Here is a 19,248-nt window from a genome sequence, read left to right on the forward strand (position 1 = left end):
CTTTCTAAAGTTTACTAAGTATTTATTGCTACTATTTACATTTTTAATTATACTACTATAATTTTCTTTCTTACTATAGTAAGAAAGCTATTACTGATGACTATTGTAATCTCTATTGATATTTACAATTGATATTTTTGCTCTTTAGTTTTAAGATAAATTCTTGACTGCATGAATATCAAAAATAAAAAGATTTTTCTGCCTGTGTAATGTTTCAAGGTTTTCAGCATGCTGTGCAAAAATTACCTTGAGCAATGCCTAGGACGCTCCATTGTAGGCAGGCATTATTATCACTCCAGTCCTTATACTAGACACTAGGCAAGCAATACCCATGTCACCTGGGTGTGGTGGCTCACGCCTATAATCCCAGCACTTTGGAAGTCTGAGGTGGGCGGATCACCTGAGGTCAGGAGTTCAAGACCAGCCTGGGCAACATGGCAAAATCTCATCTCTACAAAAAGTACAAAAATTAGCCGGGCATGGTGGCACATGCCTGTAATCCCAGCTATTCAGGAGGCTGAGGCAGGAGAATCGCTTGACCCCAGGAGGTGGAGGTTGCACTGAGCTGCCATTGCACCACTGCACTCCAGCCTGGGCGACAGAGCAAGACTTCCATCTCAAACAAAACAAAACAAAACAAAACAAAAACAACAACAATTAAAAAACCATCTTACGGAAGAAGAAACAGAGGCTCAGGAGGTGACCAGCTGTGAAGGGGTGTGGCTGTACCCAGATCTAAATAGTCACAGCTGATTACATGTATTCACTACATCTTTGTTAAGCAACCTGTCCAGGAGTGACTCAGTTATTGAAAAAAGTGCATTTCAGTATCATGCTCTGAATAAGACATTGCTCTTAGGATGCAGAATCCCTAGTTTCTTTCTCCCCTGTGTGCTCTACATAAATCCAGACCTTCTCAGGTGGCTTCCGTACCACAGTGAAGAGGAAGCTTATGGCCTCGGCCAGGTGTGGGCCCTGCTCCTCCACCAGGCTAACCTTCAGGGCTGGCTTGGTGCCTAAGATAGCCCACAGCTTGCTGCCCCTCAGCTGCTAGCCCAAAACCAACAGCAAGAAAGCAGACTGTAATGTGGAGGAGACTTTTTTTTTAAAATGAAATTTTGTTCCTAGGAGACTCTAAAAATTAATACTTTATTCTACTGTTCTTTTCGGTTATGTAAGATTATTTTCCAAAATGCTGGCAGCAGTTGTCTTCTGTATTAACTAATTTTCTGTTGGTGATTATCAACATGGTGGAAAGGCAGGATTGGCTAAATCGGGGCTTTCCACTCTTTAACATGCATACACATCCTCTGAATATTTTTTAAAAATACAGATTCTGATTCAATAGGTCTAGGATGGCACCTGAGAGGCTGCATTTCTGGAAATCTCCAAGGGACTGGTCCACAGACCACACTTTGAGTGGCATGGAACGAAAGTGTTTCAAACAGTCCTTGTATCTGCCTGATGATCTGTGAGAATAGGATCAATCTAAAGATTAGTAGTGATTCTTTTTTCGGAAAACAATAACAACCAAAATGATTTCTAGTTGATTTTATTTTTCCTTATTTACTTTTCCTATGAGAGTGTGAGAATTAAATGGAATTCTCTTTCCTAGTGTTTGGGAATAAATCAGGTGTTGAGTTAAATAAGCATCTCTCTCTCACTGTCTGTCTCTCTCTCTCTCTCCCCCCCCTCCCCGTCCCCTTTTTCTCTGTGTCTCTCTCTTTCTCTCTCTGAACCCTAGAGAAATGCTGAGCTGCTGCCTTTTGGTCCTCCCCCTTCTCTGAATTTTCCCATCTACCCTTCTCTGCCTTTGCTTGATCCTTTTTCCCCCCATAAAGATTTGGGATTTTTATTGACTGGAGACAGATTTTGGCAAGAATGTCCCAGTTATTTTAGTTTGTGCAGTTGGTCACATTCTTTTGAAATTAGCCTGAAATTAGGTTACTGCTCAAGATAGCCGTGAAATAATATCAGCGCTCGGTATTTAATTCTGAATTATCTGGCAATGCTGAATCAGCTCTGCCAAAATGGACATGGCCAAGGTCTCAGCAGTGATAGTGTTGCAGCTTGTTGGGTTTTTTTTGTTGTTGTTGTTGTTGTTGTTGTTTTACTTTTTATTTTGAAACAAATACTATAAGAAGATGCACAAATAATAGTTTTGAGTGTACATCATCCAGCTTTCCTCAAAGATAACACCTTACATAACCATAGTACATTATGAAAATCAGGAAACTAGCATTGGTACGTATTATTAACTAAACTACAGACCTTATTTTGATTTTACCAGTTTTTACACGCACTCTTTTTTTGGGGTGGGGGAGGGTATACAGTAGTATAAAGTTTTACATATCTGTATCTAGATTTATGTAACCACCATCACAATCTTCCTGATTGCTAAAAGTTGGTGTTCTCCAGGATTCTCTCCTGAACACTATTCCGTTTTCATTCTCCACATTGTCCCTGGGCCCTCTTATCGGTAATGGTGACTGTAACTATCTTTTCTATTTGGATAATTCTCAAATGTATAACCTTAACCTCTGTTGAGCTCTATACCTCACCATTTCCTGGCCTACTTCCCGACACCCACTGACTATTTTATCTGTCCCATGAGCTCCAACATAGCCAAAATTGAACCTGTATTCCTTCATTTTTAAACTAAATAATCTCTATTTGAGGGATTAACACTTTGTGGTCCAAGTCAGAATTCCCAGGGATCACCTTAGAAGCATCCAGTCTCCCTAATCCATCTCCACATGATAAAAACAGCCAACACTCCTAGAGCAGGTATGTGTGCCGGATACTGTCCCATACCCGCTCGAGGGATCAGCTCACTTTGTTCTGATGGCAGTCCCACACTTTGTCAGAAAGGAATCCAAGTTTCATGAAGCCTGAAACTCGTATAGTTTCCTGTCCCATTAAAGAAAAAGAATAGGAGGTTACAAATATTAGAATTAGTATTTATCAAGGGAAATATTTGGGCTAGTGCAAGTGAGGGGCCCTGAAAATTGACCTTCACTAGATTCATAATCTATCTGCCTTTGAGATAAATGCTATTCTTCTTGCCATTTTACAGTGAGACAATCAAGGAACACAAAGTTTGCAAAAGTTAACTTGACCAAGGTCCTCTTGTCACAGGGGCCTCATTACCTCTTGCTGTGTTTTAACAGAGGCCTCCTATGTGACCTCTCTGCTGTTTATCAGCCCCCTTCGTCCATTCTCCACACTGACCCCAGAGGGATCTGCACACAGGGCCATGTCTCTCTCCTGATCCAAAGCTGTCACTGGTTCCTGGTCTCTTTTAGTATAAGAGCTAAACTGTTTTTGCATGACTCCCTGGCTGTCCCCTCTGACACTGGAGGTTGCATGATGCTGAACTGCTAGGGGCTCCCGCCAGTGCCCCACACTTCCACTTCCTACTCCTTTCTATGTGCCCTTCTGCTGCCAGGACTGCTGTCCTCCCATCTCCTCTACACACTGCACTCTTTATCATTTTATCCAAAGTAGAAATTGCATTATTGGTTATTTTTAGCTTATAGGAGCAACAGATGGTTAAAGTAAAAAAAAAAAAAAAAAAAAAAAAAAAAAATCATGTAATGCAAAGAAAAAAAAAGCACAAAGAATTGAGTAAAAACTACCAGATCTGTGGCCCCATTTTTTGGGATGAACCACCATTAAGTGTATAGTATATATATTTTTCATTTTTCCTGCTCTGTGTGTGTGTGTGTGTGTGTTTTAGTGTATAAAATTGTGATATGTTACTATGTTACTGTTATTCTTTTTCATGTTTATTAATCTTCCAGACTTTTCTCCAAAATGTTTTCCTTTTTGTTTTGTTTTTGCAAATCTCTTAGATTACTAGGAAAGCCAAGTCTCTCCTCCTGGATTTCTTCTCCTGTAAACTGCCTATTGAGACCTACCCACTTCTCTATGGAGCATAGATGAAGGATATTGGTCATGTATGTTGAAATATTTGTCCAACTTTATCCCTAGTTTTTTGACTATGTAAGGATGAGGAATTTTAATGTGTATATACTTGTAGATGCCTTTAGAACAATGACCATATCTTTTTTTATCTCCATTGCTCCAGCATCTAGTACAATGTCTGCAATGGAACAGGCAAGCTGTGAATATTTGTGATATGCTTGGGTGGACTAAAGACCCATCGCCTCTCTCTAGAGTGCCCAGCGTGTTGGAGGTAAGAGCTCATCTTCTGGTCTCTTTACCCCTTCTCATACAGAGCCAGCCACCAAATCCTGCAAATTCAACCTTCAGAATGTCTTTACACATCCCACAACCACCACCACTCTCAGATTTATCATTTCTCACCTGGATTCCTGCAGTAGCTTCCTCTCTCTGGTCTCTCTAAGCTAACGCTTTCTCTATCTGTGACCGGGGTTTTCTAAAACACAATCTGTTCATTTCACTCTCCTGCTTAAAAACCTTGAATGACTCCATAGTGCCTGGAGGAGAAACCTAAATACTTTAGAAAGAAGTTCAAGTCTCTCCATAAAATCTGGTCCGACTTCCCTACTAAGCCCCGCCTCTTTTTCTTCTCTCTCTTTACATCTTCTATTCTCCAGCTGTGCCACACTTTCAGCTGTTCTGGAACAGACCTTATATTTCACAACTCTTTGCTTATTAGATCCATCTCAAATGTCAGACATTCCATGGAATCTTGTCCTGTCTGTCTATCAAAATTATCACCCTACTATTACCACCATTAGCACCACCATCCTTACCTGGTATACCTCCCTCTATCCTCTACACTTCCTCATTAATTCAAAGGTAAGTTTATATTTCTCTCCCTATTTCAACTTCCTGCCTCCATAGAAATGATTTTCTGGTTCAGCAGTTTCAATGAATCAATCAAATATTTGCACACCTGTTATGTGCAAAGTACTGACTCCATTTCTGATACTCAACTCACTTTTCAGTTGAAATTTTGAGTGCAGCTGAGTTCTGAAAAATTATTAGTTTATAAGAGTCTGAAAATACATGCATTTATAAAAATCTTGGGGGACCTCCTCTTTCAGCTTTGGAACCCCCCTCCGTCTGTCTCTGAATGGGGGAGCTTCTTCTTCCTGTCTTCTCCCTTCCTTCTTGCCTATTAAACTCTCCACTCCTTAAAACCATCCCACATGTGTCTATGTCATTTTATCTAAACCGGCATGAGGACGAAGAACTGTGGTGGTCCTCCACTCATCAGGGCCCAATCATTTTGGTGCATGCGCCGAGAAGGGAAATTCAGTAATCAGACTGAAGCAATCAAACTCCAACTGGTGCTATAAACTGAACCACACATGGACCCGCCATTCTTCGGAGGACTCTTAGATCTACCCCAGGAGGAGGGCTAGCTGCTGTTACCCATTCAACACCCCTTTTCAGCAGGAAGTAGCCAGAAAGAGTTGCTCCCCAAAACCCACTAACAGCAGGTAGTGTGGCATCTCCACAGGGGGGAGTGTTGTAGGAAAAGGGGTTCTTGGGAGGTTTTCGGTTTTTAAAGCATCTCCAGAAAAGTTTCCTGTAAAGCTCCGGCTCTCAGAGCCAGGTCAGCAACCTTTGATATGCAAATGCAGGCCGTTAGAAACTGGGTCCACCCCAACGTGGAGGCCTTCTTGCCCTTTCCCCACATGTTCCTGGCAACATGGCCACCCCCACATATCCCCACATGTATAGAAAATCATGGCACCCTGTATTTGCATATTAAAAGGGTAGGGTGGGAGGGCCAGCTTTTTCATGGGCTTCATGAATGACATGCCTAGTCAAACCAATCCCCTGAGCCCTATGCAAATCAAACACCGCCTCCTCCAGCATCTGCATGTATACCTGGCTGGTATCCGTGGCAAGGTGGGAATCTCCTGTTTTGGCTTTGGAGACCCCTTCCCTCTGTCTCTGTACAGGAGAGCTTCTTCCTTCTGTCTTACCCTTTCCTTCTTGCCTATTAAACTCTCCACTCCTTAAAACCATTAAAAAAAAAAGTTGAGATGAAAAAAGCCTTGTAAACTTCTCTTGGAACAGAAGATATGAAGCAAGCAGGGAGGTAGATGGCAGTGTATTCCCAGCCTTGTTAGCTAAGCAAGTGAGCGGGAAGGAGGGCTTCTATTCACCAGTGATACATTCTCACTCACTGTGTGATGATTCAGTCATCTGGCACAGCGTCCTCTAGTTCAATTAAAATATGTCTGAGTTTTGGTCTAAATATAGTAATAGACACAAATATTAAAACCATTTTTTCCTAAGCTTTTCAAAAATTATATATTCTGAGGATATGATGGATAGTCATTTGCCTCTGCAAATTTAAGGCACACAATTTCTATTCTCATTGCAACATGCTTTAGGGCTGAATATAAACAAGAAAAGGATTCAATATGCATACATTAATATTAGTAAACCTTTGCCCCTAGTAAAATGATCATGACTATAAAACTTTAAGGCTCATCATTTTTCTTTCAAGGAAACAGTCAAGCATATTTTAAACATGTCAACAAAAAGTAAATTCTTTCATTTGCTCATTCCTTTCTCCCTTCCAGCATGTGAAGCACTATATGAGCTGCTGAGGATACAGGAATAAACAACAACACAGGTGTGTCCTCTGCCCAAACCAGGCATAAATGAGCTTCCAAATGAACACAAACAAACCTGGAAGGCTTTTGAGGAAGAAGGACCATTACAAAAGGTACAGAGCGAATGTGTTGAGATCATGTTTATCAATCATTGAAGTAACTATTCTCCACAATTTCAATGATTCTCCAGCCAATATACTATTACCCCTCCTTATTAAAATAAAAATGAAAAACCCTACCAATAGAAAGCTGCCTTTCCTAGTAGATTGCATGCAAGTCATACTGTTAACTAGAACTTAAGATACCTTGTTGATTTAATCAGTAGGTTACTATGGGTAAATTCAGTATTAAGAGAAGTGAGGCTATCAATATTACAGATATGTCTTGCATTTTTTCAGTCAGTTATTACTTGAGCTAACATTAAAAATCTTAATATATTGCACTCTATGTTTTTTGAGCACAAATATAACAATTTGAAAAATAAGGTAACTGGGCACAGTGGCTCACGCCTGTAATCCCAGCACTTTGGGAGGCTGAGGTGGGCGGTTCACAATCTGGAGATCGAGACCATCCTGGCCAACATGGTGAAACCCCGTCTCTACTAAAAATACAAAAATTAGCTGGGTGTGGTGGTGCGTGCCTGTAATCTCAGCTACTCGGAGGCTGAGGCAGGAGAATCACTTGAACCCAGGAGGCGGAGGTTGCAGTGAGCTGAGATCGTGCCACTGCACTCCAGCCTGGCGACACAGCAAGGCTCTGTCTCAAAAAATAAAAAATAAATTTAAAAATTGCAGAACATTTTCTTTAAATAATGTGATTTTTATCATAAGCTATTGATTTTCTTCCAGGGTCATTTGCTTCCCATCTTTCTTCCAAGTGTCATCATCTTATATATTTCACTTTTTATAAAACTTTAAACAGCAAAAGGCCATGCAAAATGAAAAAAGCTAACTTGTATTAATTCATTTAGTCCCTTAAAAGCTGTATCAGAAGCTATAGTTGAAAAAATACTATAGTTGAAAAAAGAGTTATTAGGAGTGTTGCAATGTACTCCTAAATGTCCTATAACTGATGTATTAGTCTTATACTCTTCTTAATCATATATAATGATCTTAGTACTAGCAGACGTCTAAGGTCTAAGATGGCATTTAATGCAATTTTGTCTCCAAATTCTGCTGTGGTTTCATCAATGCCTTTTTGTCAGCTCTGAGTTTAAATTTTAATCTGGAACCATAACTGATTTATCCCAGCTGCTGACAACTGCCTGGAATCTGGTTTGGAGCATCTCCAAAGCCAACGTACTTTCTCCCAAGAAAACACAGGAAGATCTCTCTGCCCAGGCTTGAAAATACATAAGGATCCGGTGTTCCATCCTTTACTTTAGGGCAACTTTAACATGATTCAGTGCCCGCTGACTGCCTTTACTGCTACAGGTAAAGTAATAAACAAAGCAGTCAACTCTCAGGAGCTCTCTCTTTTGTCTGCTTTATGTGGCCATTTTCCTTCATTGCCCTCTCACATTCACTCAGTAATCCACCAAATATTTATGGAGCCTTCATGGTGTGCAAGGCAGTGAACTCCACACTAGGAAGAGTGAAGCCATGGAGATCACAGGCCTGGCTCTTCATACCTTTGCCTTTCTGTCGAATTGAACTTTCTGTTAAGTTTAAAATACACAACAGAACTTTGATGATGTTGAGGCGTGGTCGGGGATGGGACAGATAACCAGCCCTTAAAAATAAAGCTCCTCCAGCCCCGCCGAATACCTTCTGAAAGGAGGAGGGTTATTATAGAGCATAACTAAAACAGTAGTGATTAATAATGATAAGAAAGTTTATCTCTTTACTCACTCAAGAGCAATCCTTTTGGGGCAAATCACTTATGATTTCCTTCCAGGATTGAAGAGAGCATGCACAGACGGAAGGTGGGGGCTGGTGCTGGTGCTGAGCCTGGCATGGGGAGGGAGGAAACAAGAGTGAAAAGACTCTTTCATTCTTCTGGCAAAGGCAGCCTTGCAGCTGGGGCCACGGTCTGCGGTGCTGATCCATCTGCTGGGCAGTCGCCTCCCAAGAGAGCCTGTGTTCCTCCAGTCATGCGTATCTTAGCACCAGTCTCTGGCAGGAGCCAGGAGATGGGGAAGACAATTTAAATGATTGACATAACTTCAAAAAATGTGGATAAGCCCATATTTTTCTCCCAAATCAAGAATATCTACTCAATCTAAACTCTTACCTGAGCTCTCTCTTCCTCAGACCCAGCGTCACGAACTTGCCGTCTAACCTGGCAGGTCAGTAAAACCTTACCCCTTTCAGGTCCTCATCTGTAAAATGAGAAGGTGGCAGCAGAGGTTCCGAAGGCTCCTTCCAAATGAAAACAAATACGCTTTTTACATCAGTAGAATTTCAATGGGCTCACACTTGACTCTGAAAGAGAAAATAAAAAATTATTTGTGTTTCTGTTGGCCCTTTCCTGTCATTTTAGCTTACTTATTTCTACTTATTGACCCCATTTTTGTGTTTCTTGTTTCTTCTATTAACACCACTAGATTAAACCAAGCAAACATTTAAAGATTAATATCCTTTAAAAAAATTTTAGACACATAAAACACACACACACACACACATATACACACACACCCTGCATGTAGATGAAGCAGCTAGAAATGAAAGCCTAACTGAAACATAATTCCAGTGGTTCTCAAACTTTAGCAGGCATTAGAATCACCTGAAAGATTTTTTAGAATGCATATTGCTGGGCATCAACCCAGAGTTTTTAATTTACTAGGTGAGGTGGAGTCCCAAAATTAACATTTCTTACAGGTTCCAAGTAATACGGATGTTGCCGGTCTGGGACCACACTTTGAAAAACACTGCTTTGTAGCACAGCTTCCAAGAGACGCCAGTGTGTGTTCTGTGTGTGTCTTCTCTATGTATGTGTGTTCTGTATGTGTATATGTACAGTACACGAATCTCCAATGTATATTCTTGTCTAATCCCTTAAAGTCATGATGTGCCTCAGGCCATAGTTTCTTCTCTCTACTGATTGTCAGTTGTCACCAAGTTGAGGTGGCGTGGCATTTTTCCTTATGTCAAAACGCTTTCCATCTATTCCTAACTGATTGCCTCCTGATTTCTTGGTTCCCTTGACTATTTCATTGAAAGTATCTCAAACCACTGTAAAACTTGCATTTTAACATCTAGCATGACATTTTCCCTTTGTTTAGTTTCATTTTCATGTCAGATTAAGAACTCCCACCAATACACATTCTCATTTAATCCCCCAGCCATTGTGATCTAAAACTCTTTGCCAGAAATTCTGCATGCCCAGAAGACACACACACACGCGCACACACACACGCACACCCACACACACAATGAAAGAGAGGCCACTCAAGTCAGGGTAACAAGGTGGAGCCTTTGCAGTGCATTTAGCTAATGCTAATAGAGATGCAGTATAATGTAGTTGTACCAAGTTTCCATCTTTGCCTTAAGCAGGATATGAGCCTGAGATTGTAGAAGAAAGGATTCTGTAAACAGATTTATTTCATGATATTTGGGTAGACAGTTCTTGTTAACATAGAACAACTTTATACTAACTATAGGATATGTTTTTCAATAAATTCTCCTTGACAATCAATGTGTTCTCAGGTTCTTATCTTCTGAGAGAGAGCTATAGAATAAATTATTCTGGGAAGTGTATGGTATGGCACATAAAGAGGAAGGAGTGGTTATTTGTATGAAATAAAAATTGTAACTGATTTTTAAAAGATACTTACATGACTTCATCTCTGTTAGAGTGCCAACATTAAAACTAAGTAACGATTATGAGGGCTTCTTAGCAGTCCTCTCCAAGGTGAGGAAACAAGATCTGTTCTTCAACACTGTCTTCTGCTACCTGCTTGCTCCTTCCCATCTCCCTTTCTGCCTACACAGAGGGTCTTGTCATTTAGCAGGAAGAAAAACGACTCAGGAGCCCTGAAGAAAAACGACTCAGGAGCCCTGAAGCAGAGGGCTGCTGCTGTTGCTGGTGATTGATGGGTCTGGGTAATTTCACCTCTGGTGTCAAAAAGATTTAAGTTTCACTTGCAAGCTACTTGCTGAATCCAGCCATCTATCTCAGCCCTACCAAGTTTAACCCACTCTTAGCCCTCACAGGCATTAGGCATTTCTTTCCCATTCACAGTTATCTGTGACTTTTTTTCTCGTTGCACATATGTTTGTAGCAAGTGGTATGTTTCTGCATGTATGTGTATGTGTGTGTATCTGGAGTGAAGATGACTGAGCTTCCGGTCTCACTAGCCTAGATAGAACTTCAAGCCTCCCTTTAAAATGGCCTGACTACGTCAAATAATTTTTTTAAAAAGCTACTTACTTAATGACATCTTTAACACTTCAGATTTCTGTACATATCTATAATATCTTACTGCTATGGTTTGGCTGTGTCCCCATCCAAATCTCATCTTAAATTCCCACGTGTTGTAGGAGGCACCTGGTGGGAGGTAATTGAATCATGGGGTGAGTCTTTCCCATGCTGTTCTCATGATAGTGAATAAGTCTCTCGAGATCCGATGGTTTTATAAGGGGGAGTTTCCCTGCACAAGCTCTCTCTTTTTGCCTGCTGCCATCCACGTAAGACGTGACTTGCTCTTCCTTGCCTTCCACCATGATTGTGAGGCCTCCCCAACCACGTGGAACTGTTAATCCATTAAACCCTTTTTCCTGTATAAATTACCCAGTCTTGGGTATGTCTGTACAGCAGCGTGAAAATGAACTAATACACTTACTAAAGATATTCTACTGTCCCACAAAACTTATTCGACACATTGCCTCGACTGTAGAAGCTGTGTTGTGAATTATGACTGTGGGCAGGAGCTATAGTGTTACTCTGTGACTTCTGTTAGTATAGCTTGGTGGAGATCAGAATATTAATTTGTAGATTTCTTATGTTCTATTATTTACTATTTGTTTATTTATTTTTTAAGACAGGATCTTACTCTGTCACCCGGGCTGGAGTGTAATGGGAACTCAACACAGCATTGACCTCCTGGGCTCAGGTGCTGGGCTCACCACAGCAGCGACCTCCTGACCTCCCATCTGAGCCTCCTGAGTAGCTGGAACTACAGTGCTCACCACCACACCCAGCTAATTTTTGTATTTTTTGTAGAGATGCGATTTTGTCATGTTGCCTGGGCTCAAGTGACGCACCCACCTCGGCCTCCCAAAGTGCTAGGATTACAGGTGTGAGCCACTGTGCCTGGCCATGTTTAATTTTTTAATTAGATGGAGGCATGGGAGTGGCCATTCCTTTTGTATGTGTGAATGTCTGATTTACTTCTATTGCCATTTATAATGCAACAATAGATACTTCCTAATTATTTATTCTGACCAGGGATATTATTTATTGATAGAGCTGATGATACTATGTGGCTTTTGTGAACTGATCTGCTTTTTGGTTTTGTTTTTATTCTAAAGTTAACTTTTCACTTATTTGTAACCTTGAGCTAATACAGAGGTTTGATTGTTTGATCGTTTTTAGCTTTTTGATGGGTAGTCAAGAAGATAACAACTTTTTTTTTTCTTCTTTTTTTTTTTTTTTTGGATGAAGTCTCACTCTGTCGCTAGGCTGGAATGCAGTGGCACGATCTTAGCTCACTGCAACCTCCACCTGCTGGGTTCAGGTGATTCTCCTGCCTCAGCCTCCTGAGTAGCTGGGACTACAGGCGTGTGCCACCACGCCTAGCTAATTTTTGTATTTTTAGTAGAGACGGGTTTTGCCATGTTGCCCAGGATGGTCTCGATCTCTTGACCTTGTGATCTGCCCACCTCAGTCTCCCAAAGTGCTGGGATTACAGGCATGAGCCACTGCGCCTGGCCAATAATGGCTTTTAAACAGTTAAAGCTGTTTAAAAACACAACTCCTCTGAGAAGCTACTAAGAATTGGGTCCATTCAAAGCTGAAACTGCTGTTCTTATCTGTTTGGCAAATCTAGATTAGACTTTTTGCAATTTGTGATGTAATTGTGTACACTTACCATGGAGTTGCTGAGACAATTAACGTTAAGGATTGACCCCTTATGGTATGACATACCCCCAGAGAGGGCAAGGGAGGTAGCCTAGGGAGAGAATAGCTGTCAAATCCTTTCTTGCCTTTACTGCTTATGAGATAATAGGATTCTCCAGAAGTATCCTCTCTCCCCAAAGACTGAGTCCCACCACTGTTAAATTCAGATGCATACTAAGTTTTCCAGAGAGGGGCTGCCAAACGACCAACACACTTCATCCAGCTGGAGCCCCTGGCACTTAAGACCAGGGGAGGAACTTAACTCTTTTGAAAGGTGCCAGGCCATGTAAACCAGAGCAGTTTTTCTAAATAGTAAAATGTTATTAGCCGTGAAGAGATTTAACCCCTTCATCCTGTAACATTGACCTCCTGGGCTCAGGTGCTAGACTCCAAATATATGAATAAATGCTGATAATAATAACAATGATCATGATAATGCAACCCTTATACATCTAGGGGTCATCTGCTTATTTTCAGAGCAAAGTCATGTTCCAGAGGCAGAAGTCAGCAGCCACAGAAATTTTAAAAAGTCACTACATTCTTTATTTTTGGTCGATGAAGAACGTGGGAGATTATGATTCCGACTCTGGGGCAAAACCTTTTAAAAACCCCTCTCTCTCTCCAGTTTTCTCGTATGCTCCAGAACCTCTCCTATGTCAACACTAAAACTATCCCATAAGGCCCGACCTTATGTGGAACTTGCTCTTTTCTTTTCTGCTCTTTCTGTGGCAGATACCTTGGTTTTTATGCAAGCAATCAAAAAATTTCCTCATTAAGTGGAAGAGGCACAGGGACAACTGAGTAGGTGTGGTGCTTACTGAAGTACTGCATTGTGTTTTGGAAGGAGAGGATCAGGGAAGGATCTGGACATCCTACTTAATAGTTCTTGCTGCAGCACAATAGCTGCCCTTCATTATGCCATGACCACAATGCAACCACATATTAGATGCTCTGTTTGTATTTTCTCATTTAAGACTTATTAGCCCCATTCTAAAGAAGAGGCATCTGAGCTTCCCAGGGGATAATTAGTATTCTCATGGGCCCATTGCCTCAAAGTGGCAAAGTCAGGATCTGAACTCAAATCTTTCTTCCTCCAAAGCTTTTACATCTGCCACTAGTCAGTCACCATGCCTGTTATTTTAAATAATTAATTCAAAGGGAAACAAATAATTTCTCTTTTTTTTCTTTTTTTTTTCTTTTTTTTGAGACAGGGTTTCACTCCTGTCACCCAGGCCAGAGTGCAGTGGCGTGATCTTGGCTCACTGCAACCTCTGCCTCCCAGATCACTCAAGCAATCCTCCCACCTCAGCCTGCCGAGTAGCTGGGATTGCAGGTGTGTGCCACCACACCCAGCCAATGTTTTTTGTATTTTTTCGGTAGAGATGGGGTTTTGCCATGTTGCCCAGGCTGGTCTCAAACTCCTGGGCTCAAGCGATCCACCCGCATTGGCCTCTCAAAGTGTTGGGATTATAGGAGTGAGCCAGCACATCCGGCCCTATACATCATTTTTACTGGTAAAAGCTCCAAAGGTTAAAAATATAAAGATGATTAACTCAATTTTATTCATTAACTTCATAGACTCTTATGCAGTCATTTCATTTAAAATAATAAGGAAGCTGTATTTTTTATGTAAAGAAGCATACAAGATAATGATTGGTTAAAAATTAAATGAAGTTTAGTATATAAATTATAACCATTTAAAAGTAAGCATGTACAGAGTTAAAAATCAGAAAAGTCATAAATATGCAAATTAAGTCTAGTAAGGCAAAGAAGAGGAGTTCTATTTTTTGCTAAAGTTATTCACATTTTAAATGACTGTCTTTGAAAGAAAGAAAGATTGTCAGTCTTGGGTGGTCTGATTCTACTGACTGCACGCTTCACAAACCCAAGTTCAAACTGGAGAAAGCTAAACACTCTCATTAATCTGATAGATTGAGACAATTCATATTCTTCACCTTCTTATCCTATGTTTATCAAAATACTACTGTACTTAACAGTGGAACAGCCTGAAACAAAATCAACCTAAAGGCCTGCTCTCCTGCCCTGCGGGGGGCACCGTGGGCTTGTTTAAATCAAAGGCAAAGTGGTAAATTAGCAGTCTGATGCCGATTCAGGCTCATTCCTCTACCAGCAGACACTGAGCATTTCTTTTCTTTTTTCTTTTTTTTGAGACAGAGTTTCGCTCTTGTTGCCCAGGCTGGAGTGTAATGGCTCAATCTAGGCTCACCGCAACCTTTGTCTCCCAGGTTCAAGTGATTCTCCTGCCTCAGCCTCCCAAGTAGCTGGGATTAGAGGCGTGCGCCACCATGCCCGGCTTTTTTTTTTTTTTTTTTTTTTTTAAGTAGCGACAGGGTTTCTCCATGTTGATCAGGCTGGTCTCGAGCTCCTGACCACAGGTGATTCACCCTCCTCGGCCTCCCAAACTGCTGGGATTACAGGCGTGAGCCACTGCGTCTGGCCGACGCTGACCATTTCTTACTCTCCCTTTCCTTGCTCCACCTGAAGCCTTTAGTAGTCATTCAAGTATAAAAGACTGGTGTCATTTCAAGAGTGTCTTCTCTTCAGAAGATTTGTGTCAGATCTCTAAGCCTTGCTCTCTAAAGGAAATGGAGACTCTAAGTGAAAGGGAATTTGAGGAATTGTTGAGAAGACAGCTAAGAGACACTGAAAGCCAACCTCACTCTGTGACGCAAGGCCACCTTTATGCTGGGGGAAAGACTGCCTTCCTGAGGGACTGTATCCTCAGAGGAAAAATGTTCTTCATTTTATATCTTTAAAATAACACTTCTGGTATTCATTGCTTTCATGAAAGAGTGAATTTTGGAAAGGAGACTTTATTATGCCTATAGAAGATAGTTTTCTCTGCTTATATGTTAGTTCATGCATTTTCTCTGAAGGACTTTTTTCTCCTGAAGGTAGATTTTCTCTTACAAAAAACAGGTGTGAAAGTTCAGTGTTCAACAAATCTACCATTCTCTTTAACAGATTTATTTCATTTTATTTTATTCTATTTTATTTTATTTATTTTTCGAGGCTCCTGCTCTATCACTGGGCTGGAGTGCAGTGGCATGATCCCAGCTCACTGCAGCTTACATCTCCCACGCTCAAGCAATCCTCTCACCTCAGCCTCTTAAGTAGCTGGGACTGCAGGCATGTGCCTCCACACCCGGCTGTTTTGTATTTTTTTCATAGAGATGGATTTTCAACATGTTACCCAGGCTGATCGCGAATTCCTGAGCTTAAGTGATCCGTCCACCTCAGCTTCCCAGTGTTGGGATCACAGGCATAAGCCACCGTACCCAGCAAGCAGGTTTATTTTAAATTTCATTTTGTCTTTTATAAGTCATCATAAGATGGCTCACTTTGCTCTAAGTATCAAGCTTTGTTTCATTCTCTGAGCTCCTAGAAGGCAAGACTTTCTGTGTGCCAGTGAGGGGTTGTGGTTGATAGCTGTGATTTGAGGAGGTATTTCATAAGCAATATCATTTTATGACTTCTGAATTGCTTTAGTAGATTAGTTACTACTTATGAACCAAAGAATATTGGTCAGCATTTTCCACAAGGCAGTACATTTGTATATGTTTTTGATTTATATTAGAAAAATCGGAGCCTCCACTTGACCTTGGCATGAGTCATAGTCACTAGTCATAAGTGGCTGAGGAATCCCACCTCAATCTGGAAAGTGGCAGACACTAGCCAGTTGCAGATCACCTGGACCGAATGAGGAGGGAACATAAAAGCCAAGCCATGCCAGCCCCTCCCCTCGGGTCAGTGCAGTGGAAGGAGCATAAGAACAGCTGGGAGCATGAAGTATGGAAGCAGATCCACCCAGATTTGAATCCTGGCTCCCTTTCGTACTAACCATCTGAACTTGGACTAGTTATCTAGCCTCTTTTAGCTTTATCTGTAAAGAAAGAATAAAATGATCTATTTCATAGATTTACGGTGAGGATTAATGAGTAATAAACATAATAAAGTGCTTAGCACAGTACCTGATACAGAGCAAACCTCCAGTGAAATCTATCTCTAAAAAACTACAAAACCAAAATACACAAATTCAATGAGACACTATTTCATAACTATTAGAATGGCTATTGTTTTAAAAATAGGGAGGCCAGGCATGATGGCTCACACCTGTAATCCCAGCACTTTGGGAGGCCAAGGTAGGTGGATCACTTGAGACCAGGAGTTAGAGACCAGTCTGGCCAACATGGTGAAACCCTGTCTCTGCTAAATATACAAAACTTAGCCAGGCATGGCGGCATGCACCTGTAATCCCAGCTACTTGGGAAGCTGAAGCACGAGAATCGCTTGAACCTGGGAGGCGGAGGTTGCAGTGAGCCGAGATCACACCACTGCACTCTATCCTGGGTGACAAACTGAGTCTCTTGTCTCAAAAAAAAAAAAAAAAAAAAAAAAAAAAAAGAGAAAATAGCAAATATTAGTGAGGATGTGGAGAAATTGGAACACTTGTGCATTGGTGGTGGGAATGTAAAATGTAGCTTCTGTGAAAAAGTCTGGTGGTTCCTTAAAAACTTAAAGAAACAATTAAATTACATATGATCCAGCAATTCCACTCCTAGGAATACACACAAAAGAATTGAAGGAAGGAGCATACTACTCTCCCGCCAATGTCACAGCAGCATATTCACAGTAACCAAAATATGGAAACAACCCAAGTGTCCGTCAACGGATAAATCAGATAAAAAATATTGGAATATAATCCAGTGGAATAGTAGCCAGCCATAAAAAGAAATGAAAGTCTGATACATGCTACAGTGTTCATGCTACATATGAAAACATTATGCTAAGTGAAATAAGTCAGCCACAAAAAGATAAATATTGTGTGATTCCACTTTTATGGGATACTGAGAATCGGCAGATTCATAGACAGAAAGTAAAATAGAGCTTACCAGCAGCTGGAGGTACGGGGAAAAGGGAAGTTATTTTTTAATGAATACAGAGTTTCTGTGTGTTATGAAAAAGTTCTGGAAATCACTATTCTACTCTCTACTTCTAGGAGACGAACTTTTCTAGATTCCACATGTGAGATCATGTACTATATGCCTTTCTGTGCTTTTGCATATTGCACTAAGCATGTCCTTTAGGTTCATCTATGTTATGGAACGCTACACTGTACCCCATAAATACGTAGAGTTATGCATCAATTAAAAACAAAATAAACCAAAAAAATGTTTTTAAAAAAATTCTGGAAATGCATAGTGGTGATGGTGTACAACACTATGAATATACTTAATGCCACTGAATTGTGTACTTAAAAGAGTTAAAATAATAAATTTTGTTATGTGCATTTTCCCATGATAAAAAACATTTGCAAAACAAGACCAACCTTGACGATGTCCGCCTGTGGACCAGCTTGCCATTTCCACACCTAAAATATCCTTTCTGATATTTGTTCTTTGCCAATTTCCCTGCCTCTGTCGTGAACTCTGCATGCCCACTCCTGACCATGCATGTGCCAGAATCACGCTCAAGCCCATAACCACCTGGCCAGTCAGGTTTCCTCACTCTTCACCTGCGTTCTCCTTGCTCCCTGGGAGTTCCCCTCGCCTGATGCTTCCACCCTCTTTTATGTCCCTAACTGTCCCTCTGCCTGTGATGAGGGGACTGTCTAGCATGCTCTACTCTCACCCTCTGGCTTAGGTCTCCTTCCTGTAGGGGCTTTGCTGCCCTGTGTGTCAACACCTGCATTGAGTGAGGGTGTGTGCGATGCACCTTCTCTGCCTGTTACCATCCCCAGGTGCCCAGCACACATATATCATATCACAACTGTGGAAGTTGGGTCCATGTGCTCTATCCACTCCCTCCAATACAAGTGAGTCTGCAAAGCAGCCTCAAAAATAATTAGTTGTTACAAAACATATCAAACCATAATATGATTCTTAATTACTAAAGAACAACAAACTGTAATAGGTTCCACTGGAGAAGGCATTACCTTCCGGGGAAAATCTTTTAATATAATAAATGCATTTGCTTGGTAATGTCTCCTGTACACCCTGACATCTCAAATATTCATTTAGCATAATAGTGATTCCACTAAAAGCAAATAAGCCTAGTGCTATTTAGACATATCAGCTACCAGAAAAATATTCAGGGAAGCAAATTCTTTTATGCATGAATGTGTGAACCCAAAAGAGAAGTCTCAATCAAATCAGAAAGTTTATTTTGCCAAGATTAAGGACACACCCATGTTACAGCCTCAGGATGACGTGTGCCCACAGTGGGTGGGGTACAGCTTGCTTTTGTACTATCTGGGGAGACATAATACCACGTCAATACATGTAAGATTTACATTGGTTTGATCTGGAAGGGTTGGTCGAAGTGGGGGCTTCTAGGTCATACGTAGATTTAAAATTTTTCTGATTAACAATTGGTTGAGTTATTATCAATAGAAAGGAATGTCTGACTGATGATAAGGGTTGTGGAAACCAAGGTTTAATCATGCAGACCAAGCCTCCATGTGGCAGGCTTCAGAGAGAATAGATTATAAATGTTTCTTATCAAGCTTAAGGTCTGTGTTGATATTAATACTGGTTGGTTTTTCCTGAATTCCAAAAAGGAGTAAGTTATAACCCCCCTTCCACATCATGGTCTGAACTAG

General features: G+C 40.9%; 2 protein-coding genes across 2 annotated transcripts in view; one reads left to right on the forward strand and one right to left on the reverse strand.

Annotated features, from left to right (window-relative positions):
* SPART (spartin) overlaps positions 1-8,584 on the reverse strand; it is a 58,779-nt gene extending 50,195 nt beyond the window's left edge. Inside the window, exon 1 of the mRNA XM_050766075.1 lies at positions 8,417-8,584. The gene's annotated coding sequence lies outside the window, so the exon portion shown is untranslated. The remainder of the gene's footprint in view (positions 1-8,416) is intronic.
* EXOSC8 (exosome component 8) overlaps positions 1-19,248 on the forward strand; it is a 668,826-nt gene that overhangs the window by 72,476 nt on the left and 577,102 nt on the right. The gene's annotated exons all lie outside the window — the stretch shown is intronic.

This window comes from Macaca thibetana, chromosome 17, assembly GCF_024542745.1.
Source record: "Macaca thibetana thibetana isolate TM-01 chromosome 17, ASM2454274v1, whole genome shotgun sequence".
NCBI classification, from domain to species: Eukaryota; Metazoa; Chordata; class Mammalia; order Primates; family Cercopithecidae; genus Macaca; species Macaca thibetana.